General features: G+C 45.9%; 1 pseudogene; it reads right to left on the reverse strand.

Moving 5' to 3' along the window:
- Positions 1 to 3,431: 3,431 nt before the first annotated feature.
- On the reverse strand, positions 3,432 to 5,070 carry LOC123159220 (agamous-like MADS-box protein AGL80; annotated as a pseudogene).
- Positions 5,071 to 18,205: the final 13,135 nt, after the last annotated feature.

Here is an 18,205-nt window from a genome sequence, read left to right on the forward strand (position 1 = left end):
CCCTGGCCTTGCCATTTCTGCTAAAAATATTGTATAAACAATAATGTTTGCATAACTTATTTGATATCCAAGGACATTTAGATAGAAAGAACTAGTTATGCACCTGGCCCATGGACGACCCCTGGCCTTGCCATTCATGCTGGATTGGTCCATTCCCTTGACTTCAGTAGTCAATCTACTCAAATCTATATTTAATGTCTTAACCCCATTGACCCATTTAACGCATCATTATGGTTTTACAACTACAAGGAAGAAGTTGTGGAATTAACTAGTTGTATTCATCGTATTCCCTTATCAACAACAAGTTGTGTTTTCGGTCGTTGATTTTCCTGTGACCTTGATATTCATACTCATTCCGAGTTATAGAATTCTAACTTCCTCCATTTACCAAATATTGACATTGTCACACTCCCCACAAGCATGTGAAACATCTCGTCACTCCCCTCACCATTCATTCTGTCTTGAAACATGAAAAGGTCTCGTGTTATATGTTAATTAAAAGCTAGCTTGAATCAACACAAACCCCACACAACTCTTGCTACACAAATGGCACATAGTGAGCTGCATACATACCTATATTCACCTTATCGGCTTATCACGGGCAGGCAATTAATAACCTTTTAATCATCCAACCTACCTTAACCCTTTACCCACATCTATCTATTTTCGCAAAAATGGACCTATTTGCAAACTAACCGTACATTCCATTCTCCTATATTTTTTAAGTCTATCCCTGATTCTATTCTTGATTTCCCCCTTCTGTCGACTCCAAAAATCATCTATATATCACACTATAACTTCATTTACCCACACTCTTATTCCTTTCATGCTCCTCGAGAACAGTGTGAACCATGACACTTCACATCTCAGTCTGATCCATCTGATATATGTAAAACATGGAAGGAACGTGTGTTTATTATTGAATGTGACCTAAAATTACATACCTTGTTTTCTTCACATAATTGAGCCAATAAGAAAACACAGAACCAGTTGGTAAACTAATAGTATCTTCACCTTCAGTCCTGTTTCATGGAACTATATCGATAACTCATCACTTTTATGTCACCTTATCACATTATCACAAGTATTGTCTTACTGCATTTTTCCTTCCATTCACAATGTGCTCGTCATGAGCATTGAAGCAATCATGCACCTCTTCCAGTTTCTTTTGCACATCTATTTACATATATTCCATAAGAAGAGAATGTTCCAATGTAAAATTTCAAAGGTCAACTAGAATCAGTAATTGTTTCCATACAATAGAGATATGACTTTTTATGCTAGATCCCTAGGGATGGAAGCACGTGAAGGGAAGAATGGAAATGGTCACCGTAGTTGGAAAGGGGTGCATTTTTCCTATAAGAATGGCTTGTCCTTATCAACTCTGTGGGTTGTAACATGGTTCATCACATGATGTCCTTCTTCCACGCGCCGAATGAAGTTGAATATATTTGTGTCGGTGCTTATTATTGATAGTTTTAATACATGAAATATCTTGAAGCGGAGACACTTTAATTCTGGTAAATATTAATTATTCTTGTGTCCTCTAGGCAATTAATGCTGAAGATAGCGTTGAACACTTCATTTCTAGTGGTCTCCGAATGCCACGCGGATTGCTTCATTACCAAGCTAAGTGTTGTTTGTTGTTAACCTATTTTTTGAAATCTTTATTACCATGGCTTGGAATTTCGAAGGAGCTTAATAATTACATTTTTAGGTCAGTTCTTGCAGCTTGTATAGTTTATCCCTAGCAAAAAGAACTAGATAGCACATCACGGAACTAGAGCTCCTAATTGCAAACTTATATGCTGAAGGAGGCCAGGGTCAATGGGATGATGTAGAGCCAGAGGACTAATGGTGTAGTGGTGTAGAGGCCGTAGGCGATTCGAGAGCCTCAGAGAAGCCACATGATGATGCCTCCACTGACCGAAACTGGCTTGTTGCCCGCTGCCGCCAAGGTAAGTGAGGCCACGGTGTCTCCTTCCCACCTCTGATCTTCGATCACGAGGCATGTTGACAAGCAAGATGAGTAAGCACTAGTAGAAAACAGGGAATTTGGTCACAGCTCAATATACACATTAGTCCCGGTTGCATTACGAACCGGGACTAATGTGAGCATTAGCCCCGGTTCGTGTGGCTAAAGGCATAAGTCCCAGTTCAAATGAGCCCTTTAGTCCCGGTTTGAGACACGAACCGGGACTAAAGGGTGCGATGCCGTTTAGTCCCCGTTCGTATCTCAAACCGGGACTAAAGATTAGACCTTTAGTCCCGGATTGAGACACGAACCGTGACTAAAGGGTGCAATGCCCTTTAGTCCCGGTTCATGTCTCAATCCGGGACTAAAGGTCCCATTTTCAAACTCTTCCCCCCCCCCCCCTAGTGGATCGCCTTTTCAGTTTTGTAAAAAGCAAAAGAAAATGATAAAAACTTCAAAAATTAAAATCCTTCGAGATGTAGTTATGGTACTATATCTATTAGTTAGGAAAATTAAAAAACTTAAATTTGGACATATTTTGCAAAAAAGTGTTATGAAAAAGTAAAGCGGCCATATCTTTTGCATACGATGTCGAAAAAAACGCATAATATATCAAAAAAATCAGCATGAAAATCGTCAAATTTTTAGAATCCTCAAATTCTAAAAGGAAAAAAGTTATGCGCAAATTTCAGTTTTTTTATTTCGTTTAAATCTGGTCAAACTATGGTCAAACTACTTATTAAAGAAGTATTAGTGGTACTAAATAATTATTCAAGAATATTAGTGTTACAAAATAATTATTTCAGTATTTTGAATTTTGGTCAAACTGTGGTCAAACTACTTATTCAAGAAATATTAGTGTTACTAAAAATTATTGTTTTTTAGAATAATAGTTTCAAACTAAAACAGTGAAACGTGTGACATCTTGCTCAAGTTAAACTCCTGAAGGTTAATAGGATTGACATCTTACTATTGTCAGGAAAACAACAAGTGCAGACTTGGAAACGAGGGGGAATAGAACCCAGAAGTGAGAGGATGGATGACTGGCTGGGAAGTTATATGATTTGGAATGATGAGGGGTGATTAAAGATTAGAGGTTAAATTGAGCAGTGATGAGTGCTGATTAGAGATTAAATTGTAAAATAATTTAGAAATTTGAAAATCGAAAAAAAATTCATAAAATTTCCTGAGCTCCGGACAGCGGCCACGTGGAGGGCCTTTAGTCCCGATTCGTATAAGAACCGGGACTAGGGGGGGGGGGCTTTAGTACCGGGACTAAAGGCCCTCTAAAACCGGGGTTACCATGCACAGATTACGCGCAAAAATCACCTACCTCCAACTAGGGGGTGGAGGGCGAGCATCGACTGCACAGTGAACTCAGTAGTCTATGTCCATTGCAAATGATGATAGTTCTTATTCTTACTTGGTTGTTCACTTATTCTGCATTTTACAAGTTTCAGAAATATTGGCCAATCGGGCAAACTGTGCCATGCTGTCGCAATGTAATAAAGTCGCAAATCTTTATCCAGGCAAGCATGAACAATCCAGCAAAAACTGTCACCATGCAGTTAAGTCGCAAATCATTAATTCTCCAGCACATTTACATTCCTCCAGGAGAGCATATCTTCAGCACGTTTCTACCCCCCATAACGCAAGATTTTAGACACCAAAAATAGCATGACATTAAAGGCCCTGCCAGTACATCTCCCGAAACACGACCATGTTTCTTTCTTTTAATCGTGGTAGCAATCAGGGAACTACCAGGCACGCGGCTGTGCTGTACTTAAGTGCCGTAATACACACAACAAGCTGCTCATTTCTCTAAACACATGCAATTTACGATCTGCAGCGACGAACTGAACAACCACAGAGATCAAACGAAGGCCTATGGAAGAGACTTAGAGACCCCTACTGAATAACAAATTCAATCACTACAAATAAAAATGCCTTATTCATCAAAAATAATTATTAAAAGTGCCCTGGCTCAGAGAGCATGGCGAATAAAACCATAACAAGATACAACAATTCGAGGAAATAGCTGAATGTCTCATCTTCACGATGCCACTGTAGAATTTAACCATGCAGAAACTAATAAAACGAGACGAGACGAGATCGACGCTAGCTGGCCATGCACCCCGACGATCCTCATCCAGCTTACATGGGAGGGAACTGACTCCAATCGAACTCCAGATTGAACGACTGCATCTGCATCATCGTATCATCGCCGGTGAAGCCGGCCCCTTTGTGGCCACCAGCGTAGCCACCGTAGACCAGGGTGCCCAGATCCCCTCCGGAGCTCAGCAGCGTGCCCTCCTGCCGCTGCACTGGCGCCTGATGCAGCGCTGTAGACCCCATGTCTACGTTGCCGGTGGTGACCCATGGAGCTCGCGGCGGCGCCTGGTACATGGGAGGGAAATGACTCGAACCAAACTCCAGATTGAAGGACTGCATCTGCATCACCGTATCACCACCGGGAAGCCGGCCCCGTCGTGACCACCAGCGTAGCCACCGACCAGGGTGCCCTCCGTCTGTTGCTCTGGCGCCTGATACAGCACCGGAGACCCCATGTCTATGATGCCGGTGGTGACGCATGGAGCTGGCGGCAGCGCCTGGGAATGAGTTTTCCCCATGCGTTCGCCCATGCTCTTGATCATCTCCTCCACCTTGTAGCCAACGCGGGCGAGCTGCTCCACGCTGAGGCCAACGAGGCCCGGGAGGTTCCCTTCCATGATCTGTTGCAGGAGGTACCTGGTCTCGCGGTCCTGGCACTCGCGCCGGGACTTGTCGACCTGCTCCTGGAGCTTGGCGATGCGCTCGGTGAGTAAGCCCTCCTGGTCCATCGTCTTCTTGCAACGCCGCAGCTCCGGCACGCTCTTGAATCCATTCAGGATACCCACCGCCTTGTGAGGGGAAGGGAACACCTCGGGCGCCGCCTCGCCCTCGCCGTACACCACCACGCAGGTCTCGACGTCGCACAGCTTCCCCAGCTCGCCCGCCTTCTTCATCAGCCCCTTCAGACGCTGCTTGTACCTAGAGCGCCGGGTCGAGTCGTCGCGGACGTACCCCAGGGTCACCTTCTTGGGAAGCCGACCCATCGCCGGCCGGCCAAGGGATAAATTAATAAAACTAGCCAAGGAATGGAATGTCGTTGTTGGTTTAGCTAGGCAGGGAAGGAGGGGTAGCTTTTATAGTGGATGGATCGCCTATGGATTAATTTCATGATATGATATGGCGACAGATATATAGGAAGAATATTGCATAAGATTTGGTGCCTTAATTGTGCCCCTCTGTAATTTTGGCGTCCTTTTAAACCTTCCTTCTAGTATCTCTCTGTAATTTTGGCATCCATTTAAACCTTTTAACTTTGGGAAATATTCTTTCCAATATTGAGACGAGGCCAGGGGCGTTGATTTTCTTTTACATGATTACATCGCACGGCTGTTAGCTTCAGCTTCTCGTCCCAAACTGCTCGCTATTTCCACGCACATGACATAATTCTCTCGTGTAAAAAAAATCACCACGTCTTACATCTCCCATAATCAAAACGGGGGGGGGGGGGGGGGGGGGGGGGGGGACGCCCCACCGTTTGCTATATTCCAACTCGAAGGTGACTCGGCAATACATGTAACCGCACAAAGGCGCAAAAGAAATTACAGAGGAAGGCATCAAGAGAAAGCCCAAAACTAGAAAGAGAGAAACAAATGGAGGGGAAGGTTGGCAACAGAACCAAACCGAAACCCTAAAGGCCGACATCTCGGGTAGCGAGCTCCGCTGAGCAGCTTGCTCCACCACTGACAATGAACCACAACCAGGCCTGGGGAGAAAAAGATGGGCACCACAACAACAACAACTCGCAACGGAACATCACTGGCACGAACGAAGGGCGTCGGATAGCCGAGTTCGTGCGGCGACATCGGTGTGCGCAGGCAAAGCCAAAATACAACGCACCACCGAGACCGAAGGGCACGACACCGGTGTATCGCCGCCGAGGTCGAAGGGCAGCGTGTTGCCCAAGGCCACCCCAGGACGTCCATGCAAAACGTCGTCCGGGCCACCATGAAGCACAGCCCTGCTGAATGGCCACACCAAAGTAGAAGCATATCGAGAAGCATCACTGACGCGAACGAAGGGCATCGGATAGCCGAGTTTGAGCGGCGGCACCGGTGTGCCGCCGGCGAAGCCGAGAAGGCAACGCACCACCAAGACTGAAGGGCGCAGCACCGGTGTACTGCCGCCGAGGTCGAAGGGCAGCGTGTCATCGAGGCCACCCCAGGACGTCCAAGCAAGCTCCACTCGAGTCGCCAAGAACAATGACCAGCCAAGATCGAAGCCAAGGTGGAGATGAAGCAGCAAGAGACGAGTCCACCCGAAGCAGAAGTAATCCAAGAAGATGCCCCCAAGGAGGAAACGGCGTAGAGTCGTCCACACCATCTGACACGGGGAACCCCAGGTCTGAGATTTCTCTAGGGATATGAGAGCTTGGGAGGGAGGGAAACAATGCCAAAATCGACGCCTTCAAGAAGGGAAAATGGCGGCTGCAGCCATCACCGTCGATAAGGTTTTCACCCGGCAATGCCTCCTCCACCTCGCAACCGGAGCAAGTTGGCCAACCACCACCGTAGCCCATCCGCCTAGGCAGCCAGGAGCTGCGAAGCGACCTACGGAGGGCCAGAGGAGCAGCAACACACCGGCCCGCCACGCAAAGAACAAGGCGAGGACAAGGTGCATGGCGGCCAGCGCGAGACCGCAACGAGAGAGCACGGGGAGCTGGTGGGCGAGACCACCCAAACCCGCCAGATCTGGCGCTGAAGCGCAACCGCCACGAGACCAGCGACGGCCGAGCGAACCGGCCAGCCCCCCCCCCCCCCCCCACGTGTCGGAGTGGAAGGGGGGAGGTCGGGAAAAGCGCGGGCTCCACAGATCGGGGACGGGGCGCAGATCGAGTCGCCAAGTGGGGGCGAGGAGCGGACAGACTAGGGAGGAGGGGGGGCTGCACGGGGGCTGCGCCCGCCGCTGCCAGCTGCCGGCGGGCTTCGCCCGGCGACGTTAGCTGGCAGCGGCGAGGGGAGGAGCTGGAGAAAGAGGGGCTGGCAGCGGCGGCCCTGGTTCCGCCCGAGTCGCCTCATAGGGAGACGACGCGGGACCTGCTTCTCCTCCCCCCACGTACGTACTTATATGCTTCTATATATTGTATGTATAGAAGTTTTGCTTCATACGATGCCAATGATGCTTCTTTGTTTCTAACATGTTTCTATTTGATTCGAAGCAAAACAAAAAAATTGAGGGGTTCAAAGCAATAGTTTAGTAAATAGAAACAACATCGTTGTGATCCTTTTGGAAGAAAATATCTGTTTATATAAGAAGCTTATTTTTGTTAAATCAAAACAAAATCCATTCACCATGTACGCATTTTATTTAGTGTAAGGAAACTAAATTTTGTTACGGTTGAAGCAAACTTTAGTTGCAAGGCAAGCAAAGTACGGTGACGTTGCACACAGAATGTGCTTCGCTAGAAAGAAGACTCATATGTATGTTTCCTATTTTGAAGCAAATTTCATTCCATGGAAGCAATTTCTTTGGTGTACCATTACAAAACATTCCTAAATTTGAAGCCAACTTTAGTTTCATAGTTGGTGAGGTGGACTAACATTAGAAACAAAATGTGTATCATAAGGAAGCCAACTGTATGAACCAAAAGAAATAGAATATTGTTACGCTTGAAGCAAACTTCAATTTCTTAGGAAGCGAATGAAAGTAGCATTGGAAACAAAGTATGCTATGTATTCCCGCTAAAAAAGTATTATTCATGCGCTAGAGTAATTAATTAGTTTTCTATAAAATCTAGAGTTTCTTAGGAAAAATCTAGAGTTAGTTTCCATTTTTTTTAGTCCTAACACACTTTCTTTATTAACCAACAATGTTCATAGGTATACAATTAAAATCTGGCGGATTCAAAAGCCATACATGGCGACCAACATCCAGACCAAAAAACGTGTTTGGCAAGGCTATCTATGTGCCTCTATATTCGACCCACGACCTTCAAAGATGAAGGTGCAATGTTGTAGTTGCATGGACGTAGTTGTGATCTCCTTTATAATGCTGACATACATCCTTCCCATACCTTGATTGATGTCCTTCACAACACCTTGGCAATCGGAGGCTACGATCACATGTGAAAGTGGATGATCCATAGCTAATGCTAGAGCCTCGCGGCAGGCCAATGCTTCAAGCGTCGCCAGATCTGATACGCCCAAACATGTCATGGCTGAAGATCCCAGGTAAGTACCTGACGAATCCTTGCACATGGCATTGAAACCGCCTTTGTTGGCGGCCCTTGACACAGCCTGTTGACTCTAATCTTGGCCATCCCCTGAGTTGGTGGTATCCATGTAGGCCTTGCTCTCTTAGGAGGTGCAAAATGTACTGCATGAGATGATTTTAGTTTGTATTCTTCAAGCTCATATATGTACCTCATGACAAAGCTATGTGTAGCGTGAAGGCTTTGAAAAAATATGTTCATGGAGAGCTTGCGGATGAGCGAACCAAATTGAACATAAGGTGACTAGTACCTGGATGAATTCGGAAGAGGGGAGGGCCTCCATCAACACAAACATCCATCACTTTTTATCGAGTTCTGTAATCCTATTCACGGCTTCCACAAGATCAATGTGTTGAAGCGCCCATACACATTACAATCCAAGAGGATGCTGCCAAGAATCCTCATTGCCACATAGTCCACACGATGTCACAGAAGACATATTCTGATGATTGAGAAGATCAGTTGTTGGGATAGATTGCTGCGCTAACCTCCATAAGAAATTTTTAATCTTGGAGGGTACATCTATTTCCCATAGCTTAGACCATGATTTCTGCTCGCTTTCACTGTTTTAAGAACCCAATCCACCATCTTGCCAGGTTGCGCATCTCAGTTTTGTAGAAGCAAGCATATGGAATTCTGACCGCACTGAAAAGACTCCATTCTTCTTGTGTTGCCATGACCAGAAATCATCAACATGTTTTGTGCACATCGGTATGGATAGAATAGCTTTGGCATCCGTAGGTAAGAATTTTTCCGCAACCGCCTCTCGGTTCAAAATTGCATTAGGCAGAATCAATTCCCCTGTAAGCTGTGGAGGGTTCTGTAATCTATTCATGATCGTCCTCATGTTATGGGGACGAGGTAGCCAATTATGCTGCTATTTTTTTGTCATTTCTCCATCACCTATCCGTCGTACAATTCCTTTAGTTGAAGTGTCACGCCCTTCCAGAATCCACCGCCACACTTGTGAAGGACCCCCCCCCCCTCCCCCCTCAGCTCGGCCTATAGAAAATTAGTAATGAAAGTACTTTGATTTAAGGATCCATGCACTTAGTGAATTTGGCTCCATCAGGATTTACCAAGCTTGCTTGGCTAGAAGAGCGAGGTTGAAAGGCTCTATCTTCTGAAAACCTAGGCCCCGAGACTGTTTTGGTCTCGTCATCATACTCCATGAAACCCGACTGGGCTTCCTCTGGCCCTCCTTACTGCCACACCAAAATTTATGTATCAAAGAATTGAGGTGTTCACATAGTCCACGAGGGAGTTTGAAACAAGACACAGAGTAAACCAACACAACCTGAGCAATAGATTAATTAGCACTTCTTTTCCTCCAATTGACAGAATTTTGGCCATCCAACCTTTGACTTTGTTCCACACACCGTCCTTTAAAAATATCAAGGCCCCATTTTTGTTGTTTCCAACATCAGATGGCATCCACAGGTATCTATCTACCTTAACATTCAAAGCATTCATTACATTTGAGGTTGTTAGGGTAGCCCTTGTTAAAGAAAACAAAGGACTTGGACAAATTAACACTCTGCCCTGAAGCTTTGCAGTAACTATCCAATAATGAGGAGAACTCATTTTCTCCATCAACACTAGCTTTAACAAACAGTAGGCTATCATCTGCAAAGAGCAAGTAGCTTACCAATGGAGCCGATGGAGCTACTCGAATACAACTAAGGTGAGATGATTCATTTTTTAAGAGGCATGACAGGCCCTCCGCTGCAAGCAAAAATAGGTATGGAGAAATAGGGTCCCCCTGACGATCCCCTGGATTTGGTGCCTTAATTCTGCCCCCTATGTAATTTTGGCGTCCTTTTAAACCTTCCTTTTAGTATAACTCTGTAATTTTGCCATCCCTTTTAAACCTTTTAACTTTACGTGCATGCGCGAGCGTTGGCCCAATGTATCGGGCAAGCGTGACATGGTGTATGCACGCGAACAGATTCCATGTGACGTAATAGTTTACACTAGAATGTGTCATGTGCGACACACGTCATCCCGCTGAGCGCATCAAGCCGTGCAAATGAAATACATCCGCGGTGTTTGCATCATCACTCTTCGCCCATTTCGCTGGTACGTGATGCACCGAAGGGCAGCCAAACAAGAGGTATTTTTCAAGTAGGCGTGGAAGACTACACCAAAGACCAGTGATAATAGGGATTAGTTGGGTAGTTGGATCCTATTTCCTTAGGGATAAATAAGGCGTTGGTATAGTTCTCCTTATTTAGTGAGGTAACCTGCAAGACGGAATTGGGCCAACATATGACAATGTAATCCTCAATTTGATATGGAGCTTAGAATGCCCAGCAAAAATTAAAATCTTCATATGGCGGGTCCTACATGCTGCTCTTCCTTGTCGGGCAGTCCTAGCTTCTAAGCACATGAAGGTTAAAATCCAATGCCCATAATGCAGGTTTGGGCCTGACAGTATAATCCACTTCTTGTTTGAATGTCCAAGATCAGTAGAGGTTTGGAGACAATTGGGGCTGTATGAGATAGTAAAGAAGAAGTGCACAATATACAAGTCTGGAGAGGAAGTGGTGCACGAGTTGTTGCATGTGGAAGATACATAATTCTATATCCTTGGGTTTCCAAAAATGAGAGAGATGGTAGCTACCGCAGCTTGGTATTTGTGGTTTGAACATCATAAAGTATACCATGGAGAAGAAATTCAAACATCCACTCGGATCCCTAGCTGTACGCGGACTCGCGGCAAATTTCAGTATCGCATGTTCACCAAACGCTAAACTTCGGTCTGGCATTTGGTAAAAGCCATCAAAGGGATACATGAAATTAAATGTTGATGCGGGGTTTGATCAAGATATACTTGAAAGATCCGTGGGGGCAATCATTCACGATCAGAGTGGACAATTAATTGCGCCGAATGAAAAAATAGGCATTGTTGTTTTGATTCTTTCACAGCAGAGGCTCTGGCCGTCAGGTTTGGGCTGAACCTTGCGAGAACTGTCGGATGTAGGAGGATCATGGTAAGCTCGGGCAGTTTGGAGATAGTGGAAGCTCGAACAATTCTTTTCCATACAATTTTTTTAAAAATACATGAACATTTGTGTTCACAGACATGAACATCTTTTAAGCATGAGATAAACATTCAATTTCAAGCCTGAAAGTATTTATATGAAAACTTGTTATTTTGTAAAGTATGAATATTAAAATTTTAAAATAATATTTCATAATGTTCAAGAATTTAAAATATGACAATCAATAATTGATGTGTCCATGGACCGCACTAGTGGCAAGTCCATATGGTTACCATTCAGGCCAGTGTGTTCCTATTGCCTTCTTAAAACGACAAATATGAGCTCCCTATGGTCCAACATGAATCATGGAACTGAATGGAATTGAATATTTAAAATTGAACTGCAAGTTTTTCTTTTACACTGAGGTAGCAGATTTGCGAAGGTAGATGGCTGCAAATTTGTGTTGAAAAATAGAGTTAGAAAATTTGCGGAGCCAAATAGAGTCAGTAGAGATCACGTAATTATCGTGTGTCCATGCGGGCGTGTGGGCACACGCGTGTGAGAAAGCAATCAACAAGCTTCGTTTGAAAAAAAATTGTTTTAATATTTGTTTCTGTAACATACTGTGCGCGAGTCTTTGTGGTCTTATTGGTGAACACACAAAGAAGCATAAGTCTATCCAAATTAACTGAAAGCGGCCCCTTCTACATGTTCTGCCATCGAGCCTACATACGTGAGAAACTATGAGAATATGTTATTAATCACTAATCATTGTTTGCCTTTAAATCTATTTTGATCATCATAGCATGCTTCCTTTGTCTTGTCGCATTATAGGGTTCACAAATTTGTGGTGGTGCAAAGTTATGTCATGAGTTCACATGAATGCCTAGATATTTTTCCATGAAAGATATTGGAGAAGGTTCTTCATGTCATAGCAAGAAGTGCAGGATTTTGTTGCAGCAGTCCAGGATTTTTTTTTTGTGGAGAAGGTTCTTCATGGAAGATATTGGAGAATGGTCTTCATGAAAGATATTGGCGTTATTCAAGGAGGAAATTATTGCGGCAGTCCAGGATTTTTTTTTTGTTACATGGGTTATGCCAGATGGTGTCAATGACACAGCGATTGTGTTGATTCTTAAAGTCCCTCATCCCAAGGAGCTCAAGGATTTTTTATAAGTAGCTTGTGTAACGTGGTATATCAAATTGTCTCTAAATGCATAGTTAACAGACTACGGCCCTTCCTCACCGAGCTCATATCTGAAAATCAGAGCGCCTTCATTCCAGGAAGGCTTATATATGATAACTCTATCATTGCATTTCAATGTATTCACCATATACAGTCAATCAAGAATAATTCACTAGCTTTTTGTGCTTACAAGCTTATGATCGCGTTGATTGGGAGATTTTGGACAGGGCACTGGCTAAATGGGGCTTCTCTCAACAATGGATTTCTCGCGTGATGGCATGTGTTTCCTCGGTGAAATATTCTGTTAAGTATATATAAATTTGCTTACCTAGTCATACACCACAAGACACCATTAAGATATTTGTTAGACCATGTGCTTTACAAATTTCTACGCAAGTATTTTAAGGATACTAAAATATACATGAATACACATACACATACAAATATATAAATATATGTTGTACAAATCATGCATATACTAATCACAAAATGCTCTCCTCTAGTCCCTTAATGGTTAAGTGATATGCAGTCAATATTCGCACATCACCACTAGAGAATTACACCACAACATAATATCAAAACATTGAACCATATTCAAATTCTCACAATATTACTAGCGACAAGGTTTCTCCCATGTCCTCAAGAATCTAGTGGATTAATCACAAGACATCAAATGGGTCATGATCAATGGACATGAAATTATGATTAACAATCTGAAAATATAAATCATTCACAACTAAAACCTCTTTGCGCCAACTATACAAAGTAATCAACACCAAGAAGTACTCCCGACAAAGATTTCTGAGGCAATAATTTGTAGATTGAAAGGTAGGGATGGAGATGGATCACAGTGATGATGGTCCTGTTGATGATCCCCAGGATGAACAGAGCGTTGGTGATGCCGATGCCTTCGAATTCGCCATTCTAGGGGGAAAGGGTGTTTGAGAAAAAACCCTCAAGGAAAAGAAAAGTGCTCTTCCTCGCAGATGGCGGTGGAAAAATCCTGTAAAATCACGAAGGAGCTTTTGTTTACTATAAGGTCATCGGGCACCGGAGCTAGCCAAGGGGGATCTTGTGGGGGCCACAGAACCAGGGGTGGTGTGTCCTCCACAGGGATCCCCCATGTGGGCCCATGCACTCCTGCTTTCTTTTGACATAAAAATAATTGTCATATCGTTTATGGCATTTTATGGTCATCAAAAAATATTTTATCCACAGGTCCTTGTTTTGCTCGTTTTCTGCAACATTCTAATAATTTCCCTCCCGTAAATATGCAAATTGAGAGAAAAACTATTAGAAATGTGAAACATATCATTAATAAAGAGTAATTTATAATAAGAAATAGTGATGCAAAATTCACGTATCAAACATCACTCTCCAAGGTCCTCTGAGACAACATGCTGAAACTCCTCACGCTGCTAGATCAGCAACTTGGCATGATCTTTAGACAAGCAAGGAACTACACTTAGATGGGAGTAACAAGGCTCCATACATACACCCTCATTTCGTGCAAAATAAAAGTCAGCAACCTACTATAGAGCAGAGAAACGGGCATGGAGTCAAAAATCATAGCTTTGCAACAAACAACCCAGGTTGATTTGGAACAACCCGAAGAGCAACTAGAGCAACATAACAAAAGGGCACAACAAACACCAAGAGAGCACCTGGTAGAACACCGAAGACAATGTACTCTGGTGAAACCTGCCAAGTATTACATACCAGAATTTGATGCACTTGGCACTTATTCTTGGATCCAACAAATTGAGATGTACTTTGATCCAACGAGAATTCTTGCAAATCAAAGACTGAGATCGCAGTCACATGCCTGCAAGGGCCTGCAATTTAATGATGGAGAGGCACTTGTATGACAACCACTATTGTCCCTTGGTAAATGTTCTACAGATATATAGGAGATAGATCCACCGAAACATATGTTTGTGACGATGTGATAGCCTTTCATGCTTCTGGAGGAGGAGGAGGGACATTTTCTTGTTGGACTCGCCTCAAATCTAGTGGTCTCCGAAGGCCACATGGATAGCTTCAGTACCAAGCTAAAGTGCTATTTGCTGGTAGCCTATAGCCTATTTTTAAAATCTTTATTACGACGGCTTGGAATTTGGAAGGAGCGCAATACTTTCAGTTTTCTAGGTCTGTTCTTGCAGCTTGTATAGTTTATCTCTAGCAAAAGGAACTAGCTAGATAGCACATCATGGAACTAGCTCCCAATTGCAAACTTATATGCTGAAGGAGGCGAGGCCACTGGGATGATGTAGAGCTACAGGAATGATGGAGTAGTGTTGTAGAGGCCATAGGCACTTCAAGAACCTCGGGGAAGCCACATGATGATGCCTCTGCTGACCGAAACTAGCTCATTGCCGCTGCCGCCAAGGCAAGTGAGGCCATGGGGTCTCCTTATCGCCTCTGATCATCGACCATGACGTTGTCTTGCCAAGCAAGATGACTAAGGACGGAGTGGTGTGGTCGTTCTTGGCTTAATCACCTAGAACTAGACACAGTCACCCTGCATAGGAAATGCACAAAAATCACCTAGCTCCAACTCTGTGGTGGACGCGAGCATCGACTGCATGATGAACTCAGTAGTGTATGTGCATTGCAAGTGATCATAGTTCTTATTCATACTTGCACTACTAGAATTTCCTTATATACCTGGTGTCTAGCTCTTCGATGAGTGCCAATCCATGGGCACTCGGCAAACGCACATACACCAAGAGCTACACTCGGCAACTAAGGGTTCACGGCAACGAGGTAATGTTGCCGACACAGCATCACGGTGAACAAAGCACAATCGACAAATCACACAGACGCCGAGAGCACTGAGGGAGTCCTGGATTAGGGGGTATCCGGACAGCCGGACTGTATACAATGTCCGGACTATTAAAGCGTGAAGATACAAGACTCAAGACTTCGACCCGTGTCCGGATGGGACTTTCCTTGGCGTGGAAGGCAAGCTTGGCGATCCGGATATTATATTTCCTTCCTTGTAACCGACTCCATGTAAACCCTAGCCCACACCGGTGCCTATATAAACCGGAGAGGTTGGTCCTTAGAAGGCCGATCACAATTACAATCATACCATTGTAGGCTAGCTTCTAGGGTTTAGCCTCTACGATCTCGTGGTAGATCTACTCTTGTACTACCCATATCTTCAATATTAATCAAGCATGAAGTAGGGTTTTACCTCCATTGAGAGGGCCCGAACCAGGGTAAACATTGTGTCCCTTGCTTCCTGTTACCATCAGCCTAGACGCACAGATCGGGACCCCCTACCCGAGATCTGCTGGTTTTGACACCGACATCGGTGCTTCCATTGAGAGTTCCTCTGTGGCGTCGCTACAGGGCTCGATGGCTCCTCCAGTCATCGTCAACAACACAATCCCGGGTGAGACCTTTCTCCTCGGACAGATCTTCATGTTGGGCGGCTTCGCCCTGCGGGCCAACTCGTTTGGCCATCTGGAGCAGATCGACAGCTACGCCCCTGGCCACCAGATCAGGTTCGGAAACCTGAACTACACGGCGGACATTCGCGGAGATTTGATCTTCGACGGATTCGGGCCTATGCTAGGAGCACCGGACAGTCACGACGAGTACGGCTTAGACCTGCTGTCGGACAAAACTCGGGGTATCACCCCCGCAGTAGCCCTGGACCTAAATCCGGAGCAGGCTGCGCTGCCTAAGGACGGAGGGATGGACCCCGCCCGGCAGGTCGTGCACTCATCAGCGGTGGAGCCGAACACGGGTCTTGCCTCTGTGGTGACCTGTGACTCCGGACCCCCGGATTCATATCCGGACGCCGGTTCCGGTCCGCGCACTCCCGAACCAGTCAAGCCAGGTTGGGCTCCGGTAATGGAGTTCACCGCTGCGGATATCTTCCAGCACTCGCCCTTGGGCGACATGCTGGGCTCATTAAACTCTCTCTCTTTGTCAGGAGGCTCTCGGGCGAACTATGTCCGGCTCGAGTGGGAGGCAGGCGATGAAGGAATTCGTTGCCCACCCACCACCCACTTCATTGCCATGGTCGATGATTTAACCGAGGTACTGGAATTCGATTCCGAAGACATCGATGGTATGGACGACGATGCAGGAGAAGAACATGAACCACTGCTCACCGGGCGGTGGACAGCCACCTCTTCCTATGATATATATATGGTGGAAACTCCGAAGGAAACAAATGGCGATGAGGCAATGGAGGATAAAACCTCAGGGAAAAAAGCAAACAACGGGCGTCGTCGGCGCCACTCCAAGCCCCGCCACAGCAATACCGGCCCAGGAGACGAAAACAATCTGAATGGTGCCGAACAAGAATACAACCCTGATCAGCCCGCCTTCGAGCAGGCCGAACAGGAGGATGAGCAGGTCAGCCCAGAAGAACAGGCGACGGACGAATACCCGGAGGAGGACAGCTACATGCCCCCCTCCGAAGACGAGATTAGCCTCGGCGACGACGAGTTCGGCATGCCTGAGGATCCCGTAGAGCAGGAGCGCTTCAAGCCTGAAAAAGAAGCAGCAGCAACTCCAAGCTGATCAAGACCTGCTCACAGATAGATGGACTGAAGTCCTGGCAGCCGAGGAATATGGACTCGAGCGCCATACGGCTGACCGGCCACCTCGTGGCCGGGATAAAACGGCATATCAGTCTGCATACCAGCCAACACCCCCACGCCAACATACTACGGCCCGGGGCAACAAAACAGGACAACCAAGATCGATCTACGGATCGCGGGGGTGCGTCTCGGCACGCGACGACGACCGTCACGCCGGATACACGTTCAACAAGTCCGGCCGGGCCGAACATAGCCACCCAGAGCAATTCGACCTGCGTAGCCACATAGCCGAGCACAGAGGCGCCGCGCACCCCCTCTGCTTCACTGACGAAGTAATGGATCATGAATTCCCATAAGGGTTCAAACCCGTAAACATTGAATCATATGATGGCACAACAGACCCCGTAGTATGGATCGAAGATTTTCTTCTCCACATTCACATGGCCCGCGGAGACGATCTACATGCCATCAAGTATCTTCCCCTTAAGCTCAAAGGACTAGCCCGGCACTGGTTAAACAACCTGCCAGCAAATTCCATTGGCAGTTGGGAAAACCTGGAAGACGCATTCCTCGACAACTTCCAGGGCACATACGTGCGACCACCGGACGTCGATGACCTGAGCCACATTACTCAATAGCCCGGAGAATCAGCCAGGAAATTCTGGACTCGGTTCCTAACTAAAAAGAACCAAATAGTTGACTGTCCGGATGCCGAAGCCCTGGCGGCTTTTAAGCATAATATCCGTGACGAGTGGCTCGCTCGACACCTCGGCCAGGAAAAACCCAAGTCCATGGCAGCTCTCACAACACTAATGACCCACTTTTGCGCGGGCGAGGACAGTTGGTTGGCTCGCAGCAGCACTACGCCACATTCGGCACTTCAGATGGCCGCGACAATAACGGCAAGCCACGGCGTAACAGACATAAGCGACGGAACAACGGCGACAACACTGAAGACATGGCAGTCAACGCCGGATTCAGCGGATCCAAGCCCGGTCAGTGGAAGAAGCCGTTCAAAAGAAATAATTAGGGACCGTCCAGTCCGGACCGCATACTGGAGCGCTCGTGCCAAATTCATGGCACCCCGGACAAGCCAGCCAACCACACCAATAGAGATTGCTGGGTATTCAAACAGGCCAGCAAAATAAACGCCAAAGACAAGGACAATGGGCTGCACAG

Source organism: Triticum aestivum, chromosome 7B (assembly GCF_018294505.1).
Source record: "Triticum aestivum cultivar Chinese Spring chromosome 7B, IWGSC CS RefSeq v2.1, whole genome shotgun sequence".
In the NCBI taxonomy this organism is placed as follows: Eukaryota; Viridiplantae; Streptophyta; class Magnoliopsida; order Poales; family Poaceae; genus Triticum; species Triticum aestivum.